This window comes from Tasmannia lanceolata, unplaced genomic scaffold, assembly GCF_043159265.1.
Source record: "Tasmannia lanceolata isolate RefF3 unplaced genomic scaffold, GAP_Taslan_0.1 ptg000018l, whole genome shotgun sequence".
Lineage (NCBI taxonomy): Eukaryota > Viridiplantae > Streptophyta > Magnoliopsida > Canellales > Winteraceae > Tasmannia > Tasmannia lanceolata.
In genome coordinates this window covers 61512093-61520598 of record NW_027518695.1, presented here as the reverse complement: position 1 = coordinate 61520598, position 8506 = coordinate 61512093, and positions in this window count along the sequence as shown.

Below are 8506 nucleotides of genomic sequence, written 5' to 3'. Positions count from 1 at the left end.
ATCAAATGGATGTCAAAAGTGCCTTCCTAAATGGCTATATCCAAGAGGAAGTGTATGTTGAGCAACCTCCAGATTTTGAAGACTACAAACATCCAAATCATGTCTTCAAGCTTGATAAAGCTTTATATGGATTAAAGCAAGCTCCTAGAGCTTGGTATGAGAGATTATGTACCTTCCTTGTAGAAAAGGGCTTTGAAATGGGCAAAGTAGATAGGACCTTATTTATCAAAAAAGAAAATCAAGATATCCTACTTGTCCAGATCTATATAGATGACACCATCTGTGGCTCAACAAATCAAAAGATGTGTGATGAATTTGCAAATCTAATGAAAAATGAATTTGAAATGAGATGATGGGTGAGTTAACCTACTTCTTAGGACTCCGAATCAAACAATACCAAAATGGGATATTCATAAAAAAAATATATATATACAAAGGAGTTAATGAAGAAGTATGGTATGGATAGCACCAAGACATCGAGAATTTCAATGAGTACAGCTGCTAAGTTAGAAAATAATGAATTTGGCAAGTCAGTGGACCAAAAGATGTATAGGGGTATGATAGGTAGTCTACTTTATTTGATAGCCAGTAGACCAGACATTATGTTTACTGTCTGTCTCTGTGCTCGGTTTTAGTCGGATCCAAATGAGTCTTATCTATATGCAGTCAAGAAGATTTTCAAGTACTTAAGAGGAACCCAAAGTCTGGGACTATGGTATGAAAGATTTAGTGACTTCACTCTCACTGGATATTCAGATGCAAACTTTGCTGGATGTAGAGTGGATAGGAAAAGCATTAGTGGCACTTGTCAATTCTTGGGCAAATCACTTGTCTCATGGTTCAGTAAGAAATAAAATCCAGTAGCTCTATCCACAACAGAAGCAGAATATGTGGCAGCTGGAGCTTGCTGTGCACAAGTCCTATGGATGAAAAGCACATTGATGGGCTATGGAATAAAATTGGAAAATATTCCAATCCAATGTGACAATACTAGTGCCATAAACTTGACAACGAGCCCCATACAACACTCTAGAACCAAACATATTGAGATTAGGCACCACTTCATTAGAGATCACTCACAAAAGGGGACATTTGTCTAAAGTATATCAATACTAAGGAACAATTGGCTGACATCTTTACAAAATCCCTTAGTGATGATAGAATATGTTATATCAGAAGTGCCTTAAACATTTGGAGTGCAGATCAAGTCAAAGAAATTGTCAGATAAATACTTTATGCCTTTCATCTGCTTATCTATATAGTATATATGTATCATCCTTATTTGGTAGTATCTGCATGAATGAGATAACAAACCCTAATATTAAAAGTTACTCAATTGGTACTCTTAGCCTTCTTAGTTCTCTAAGAGGTTGAGGTACTTTCACCTTAATTAAAATACCTAACAATTTGGCATTGAGCGAACATCTCAATCATGAACAAGTATATGTGCATTAATCGGCTATATACTCATTTCATATGCATTTATTCAGGGGGAGTTTCAAATATATGTATCACATGCTTATCATGATATGTTTACTTATTTTTCTTTAGAATTAAAAAGGGGGGGGGAGTTTTAAAGCTAATCAACATGAATCACTTATTGAATACATCCTTATTCATGTATGCGCTTAAACTTGATAAATTCTTCTTTTTGTCGATGACAAAAGGGGGAGAATTTTTGAAAATTGATTATCTATTCATGTTCCATATGCACTATCTGCATTCACTTGTTATTTTTCATTTGTAAATATGTTGAGGGGGAGTTCTTGCATTCACTTGCCTATCATGTCACTCCATACACACCTCATAATCAATTTATAATCAATTTTGTTTGTCATCATAAAAAAAAGGGAGATTGTAAGCCCAAGGGTCTATCCTCCTACCTTGTTTTGATGATTCTAAACTAAATTGATTATGTTTTTGAATACTAATCAATTTGCCTTGAAATGTTGTGTTAAGATAGGTTAATCATGGAAGGAACCAACACACCACTTGGTCATGCTTGATGATGAGCCAAATAAAGGACAAAAGAGCTAGAGCATACTTGGAAGAACCACATCGTGAAGGATCAACCAAGGAGAAGCTCAACACCATCATCTCAAGCAAGCACACAAATGGAAGATCTATGAAGACCAAGACAAAAAAGAAGTGTAGCTACACTTAGACTTGTTTGTTGTACATCATTTCTCTTTGAATTTCTAAGTCAAGGCAAGCTTTTTAAAAAATATATTTTCAAAAGACTAACACTCCCCGTATTAGAACTTAAATGGTTAAGTGAATGTTCGTGAGGTGGACCAATATATTTGGACCCTCATGACATTCCATTTATGTTTTTAAAATTGAGTTCCAAAAGTCCAAAATAAATCAGCACCAAAATCAGAAGAAATCTGCTGAATATAGGCTTCTTGGAACTCCGAGCTCGGAACTCCGAGAAATGGTCCAGGGAGTATATTTTATACTCTGGACGATTTCTCAGAACTCCGAGAAATGGTCCAGGCAGTATTTTTCTAGCTTCTGGTCATTTTCTCGGAACTCCGAGAATGGTTCTCGGAACTCTGAGAACGTCACGACAGCAAAAGAAATAGTCGTTGGGTTTCAAATGAAAAATTGATTTTTGGGGTGTTTTTGTTACTTCCACCCCCAAACGGTCAAAAATTCATATGGGCTTATAAATACACATTTAAGAGGTTCTCTCAACTCTCTTGAATGATTGAAAAACCATCTTAAGCATTAACAAATACTTGCAACCCATTTTTGCTTAAGCTTTTGTTTTTCTCCAAACTTGCCTTGCACTTGCAAATCTTTTGAGTTTGGATTTAGGCTTTCATCTTGTTATCTTGGAGAGTATTCAAAGAGACTTCATTGTGCATTAAGCCTTAGAGGAAGGCATTGCAATCTTGTTTCTTCATTGTAAAGGTGGCTAGGGCATCTTATTCTTAATACCCTAGGGAGAAGCGCTTAGAACTCGGCGAAGAAGGAGAGTTGGTGTAAAGGTGGCAAGGGCATCCTTATTTAATACCCTTGAGATTGTAATCGCCTCGAAGCCGGGAATCGTGGAGGTCTCAAATAGTGGAAATCCTTGAGGACGATCTCAAGAAGAGCGGAGTAGGATTTTACTCAAACCACTATACATCGGTGTGTTTGTTTCTCCTTCTTGCACTTTCATTTTTGTGTTTTGGTTGAACTTTTTGTTTTCATATTTGATATTATTAAAACTAACCAAAAACTAAGCAAGCAAATAAAATTTGAATTAGGTTTAATATTTGACTTTAAAATGGGATAAATTTTTGTGAGAACCAATTCACCCCCCTCTTGGTTCCCTAGATCTTTATTTCATGAAGAGATGGTCAACAAAATTCTTCGATCACTTCCGAAGACATGGGATCCCAAGACAACCGCCATTGAAGAAGCTAAAAATGTGAAAATTATGAAATTGGAGGAGCTAGTTGGATCTCTCATCACGTTTGAACTAAAGATGAAGAAAAGGGAGTCAGAAGAGTAAGAGACTCCTAGAGAAGATCCCAAGAAGAAGAGCATAGCCTTCAAGGCTCAAGACAACGGAAGTGGGAGTGAAAATGAGAAAGAAAACCTAAAGGCTATGAGGGAAGATATCTCTCTCCTCACAAGGAAGTTCAAAATATTCACGAGAAACAACAGAAGAGACTTTCAAAAGGTGAAGAGTGGTAGAAGAGAGAAGGAAGATGAAAAGGAAGACAATGATGAGCTTAGATGCTTTAGATATCACAAGCTCGGACACGTGAGATCCGATTGCCCCCTCAAGAAGCTTGACGAGAAGTTCAATAAGAGAAGAGGAAAAGACAAGAAGAAGAGTTTCAGTGCAACATATGACGGGCTTAATTGCTCGTCCGAAAGCGAAGAAAGCGATGGTGAAGTCTCCCACATATGTCTCATGGGAATTCAAGAGGATGACTCACCTAAGAAGGTATATTCTCTATCTTCTCTTGATGTTATAAATATTGATGAAGATGAAAATATTTTCTTTACTTATGATGATCTATATGATGCTTGTGAGAAATTTCAAGAAGCACACATTCTTGAAGTTTTCAAAAACATCAAGCTTATGAAGGAAATAGAAAAATTAAATCTTGAACTTGAAAAATCTAAGAAGGAATGCAATGCTCTTACATGCATAGCAAATGAGAACAAAATATTGTTAGAAAAAGTCAAAAACCTTGAAGTTTTGAACCAAGATTTTTTAAAAGAAAACCAAGAAATATATTTGAACATTGAAAGATTATATTTGGAAAACAAAGAATTGAAGTAGGAAAAGGAAAAACTATCTTCGAAATTTAAGTGTGGGAAGGCTACACTCGATGAAACACTTGATATGAAAGTTTCTTACGATAAGCGTGGTCTTGGTTACCAACCTAATCAAAAGAAACCCTCATACAAAAATGACATCCACAAACCACACACTTCATTTGTAAAAGCTAGCACATCACATTCTTATTCAAATTATAATGCTAGCTCTAGAGTTATTCCTACTTACTACTATTGTGGTAAACTTGGACATATAAAATACAATTGCAAAGTTAGAAAATCAAATAGATATATATGGGCAAGAAAAGGCAACTATTATGGAACTAATCCAAAAGGACCCAAAGAAATTTGGGTACCTAAGCCCAAGACTTGATTCTCTATTTTGTAGGTATGCTTGAGTAGCAACTCTACCTGGGGCAAATGGTACCTCGACAGTGGATGCTCAAGGCATATGACATTTGATCCCTCCAAATTCTCTACTCTCAACATGGAAGATCAAGGAACGGTGACTTTTGAGACAATGCTAAAGGTAAAATAATCGGTGAAGGTACAATTAAATTTAAAGGTATTACCATTAGAAATGTATTGCTTGTTGATGGACTTAGACATAATTTGCTTAGTATAAGTCAACTATGTGATAATGGTAATAAAGTACTTTTAAAAAATGATAAATGCATTGTTAGGATTTCAAGTGATAACAAAACTTAATTTGTAGCTACTAGAGATGGTAATGTTTATACTTTTATGCTTGAAAAACTCATATGTCAAAATGTTACTTGTCTTGCATCTTTTGAAAATAATACATGGACATGGCATAGAAGACTAGGACATTCTAATATGAAAATCATTGCTAGAATCTCTAGAAAGAATATTGTGGATGGTTTGCCTAAACTCAATTTTCTTAAAAATCATATGTGTAGAGCATGTCAACTTGGTAAATGAAATCCCAAAGGGCAACACAAGACCAATTGGGTGTTTTAAATTTTTTTTATTAAACTACAAGAGTATGTGAGATTAACCTAGTTTGTTCTAACCCTTGTTCAAAATATATTCAAGTAAAGGAAAGAGATTACCACTACACCAAGAGAGGAAAGAAAGAGTGAGGAGACTACACAACGATGCATAGTGGTTCGGTCACAACTTGACCCACTCCACTACCCAAGTACTTGGTCTTTTCTTGGATTTTTCTCCACTATTGTGACACTCCACAACGCCGTCTCACCAAACGTTATACACAACTCCACCTCCACAAAGGGAACAAGGCCTTGTAATACAATCCGCCTCCGAAGACGTTCTCCTTCGTTGCACACCGCCTTGAAGGAAATAACTCCTCCTTGCAATACAATGAATGAAAGAAGGGAATGAAAGAAGGAAATGAATAAAACTTTCAAGCCTCTTAAAGGCAAATACAACTCTCAAGGCTGACTAACTCTCCCAATAATTGAAACTAATTGCTCTTGGGGATCCTCTTGACAAATAGTAAATGCAAAAATAAATACACAAGAGGTTGAAAAAGGATCCTTTTGATTTTGGAGGTTTAATGCTTTAGGGTTTCAAAAATGCTCTTTCAAAAGGTAGTTTGGAAGGCTTTAATGGTGTATATATAGCCCTAATAAGTTTGAGACAATTTGGGGGCAAAGCCGTAGTAAAATGGTTGAAGAAAAGTAACTTGCACATGCCTCAACGATTATATTTTCAGACCGGGGTATGGCGGTCGCCCGCCGAGGGCTTCCTGTTTGATTAAATATTTTGTTCAAAAATATGCGCGGTCGACCGAGACATCCGCGGTCGCCCGCCAAGACCTTCCTGGATGACTTCTGAATTTTCAGAAGCCTATCCGTGGTCGACCGGGTTGGCCTCGATCGATCGGCCCGCCTTTGTTTGGAAGTTGCTGGAATACCAGTAAACATTATGCGGTCGCCTTGGAGACCTCGGTCGACTGGCCCTACTGTAAAATCTTGTTTTATGTATTTTTGTCTGAGGGAATTTGGGCCACGGTCTTTGGGCTTTGGACTTGTGTTTTTCAAATCCTTTTATGAACTATAAAAAATGACTTTCAAAGAGATTTGAAAACATGAATTCATGCAAACACTAAATATCAAGAGGACTCTAAGCATTCTAAAACACAAGGACCATGAGTCTTCTCGAACTTCAATCTCCTTGATCGCTTGCATGAGCCGTTCCTTGTCTTGAGATAGTCTTCAATCTTGTTCTTGCGGTTGTGGTTCCCTTGATTCTTTGATAGACTTTAGGAGTTGTAGGAGGACCACCAAGTCTTGACTTTCTCCAAGACTAGCCCTTGATCTTTTAGCTTCAAGTGTTGGTGTTGATGTATCATGTCTAAATCACAACACTAGAGAAGCCATTAGCTAACCACCATCAATTTGGGTTTGTTGATCATCAAAACATTAGTGGGATGTATCCTTGGGCTTACATTCTCTCCCCTTTTTATGATGACAAACCTAAATTGATTATGGGGCTGGAGGCTCCCCCTTAATAAATTAATTATGTAAATTGTGCCTCCCCCTCAATATATGCTTATCATAATCTTGATGTTTAAAGAAATTATGCATGAGTTTAAGAATATAATAATTAGCACAAGATAAGCATAGGTGGAGCTAGGTATGGTGACTTAGAGGAATCATGTGCATGGTGTAAAATGTGATTGCTAGAGTGAGCAAGTAAATGCATAAACATAATCAATTTACCATTCTTCTCCCTCTTTAGTCATATAAAAAAAGAATGGGGAAAGATAATACATGTGGAAATCCCTTTTTTTTTTTGAAATTCTTTTCTCCCCCTACATAACTAACTACATGCCAATATAAGTCTAGTACCATAGAGCAAGTAGACATGTTCATGGTCTTAATGAGGCATATAGCCAAAGACTTAGATGTCTTGATTAAAGGTGAAGGTACACTCTCCCTCCTAACAAGTAAGAAGGCTAAGAGCACCAATTGAGTAGCTTTTAAAGTTTAAAGTTGACATCATAACCATACATTCAATATCACACATTCAATCAAGTACATAGTATATATGTAGATATAGACATTCAATAATTCATTCAAATTCTTTTACTTGATGAAGTGACCATATATTCAAACCACTCATAAGATCACAAAATCGTTCCTCACTTAGTGGTTTTGTGAATATGTCGACAAGTTGTTCATCGGTATTAATGTATTCAATGAATATATCTCCTTTATGTAAGTGATCTCTAAGAAAATGATGTCTAATTTCAATGTGTTTAGTCCTGGAGTGTTGGATAGGGTTCTTAGTTAGATTGATCGCACTTGTGTTATCATAATGAATTGGAATACAATCAAATTTAAGACTGTAGTCTTTCAAGGTGTTCCTCGTCCAAAGGATTTGTGCGCAACATGCTCCGGCTGCAATATATTCAGCTTCAGTAGTAGAGTGGGCAACCGAATTTTACTTCTTACTAAACCAAGATACAAGAGATCTACCTAGAAACTGACAAGTGCCACTGGTACTTTTTCTATCCACTCTACATCCGGCAAAGTCAGCATCTGAATACCCTATTAGGTTAAATTCTTTGGACTTTTCAAACCATAAATCTAGACTAGGAGCTCCCTTGAGGTACTTGAATATTCTCTTGACAGCACACAAATGGGATTCCTTAGGGTCTGATTGAAATCTAGCACATAAGCAGACGCTAAACATAATGTCGGGTCGACTAACAGTCAAATACAATAGACTCCCTATCATGCACCTATATTTCTTTTACTCAACAGATGGGCCAAGATCATATTTGCTTAGTTTTGTGGATGTGCTCATAGGAGTAGGCTTTGTTGGAGAGCTATCCATCCCAAACCTTTTAAGCAATTCTCTTGTATATTTTTCTTGATTTATGAATATGCCATTTTTCAATTGATGAATTTGCAGACCTAGGAAATATTTAGTTCTCCCATCGTGCTAATTTCAAACTCATTTTGCGTGCATTGAGCAAACTCTTGACACATACTCTCATTTGTTGATCAAAAATGGTATCATCAACATAAACTTGCACAATGAGTATGTCATCTCCTTGTCTTTTGATGAAAAGGGTTTTGAAAACCTTGCCCATATCAAAGCATTTGTCTAATAAGAAGGAACTAAGCCTATCATACCAAGCTCTAGGAGCTTGCTTTAGGCCATATAAAGCTTTATCCAACTTATAGACATGGTTAGGGAATTTGAAATCTTCAAAACCGAGAGGTTGTTC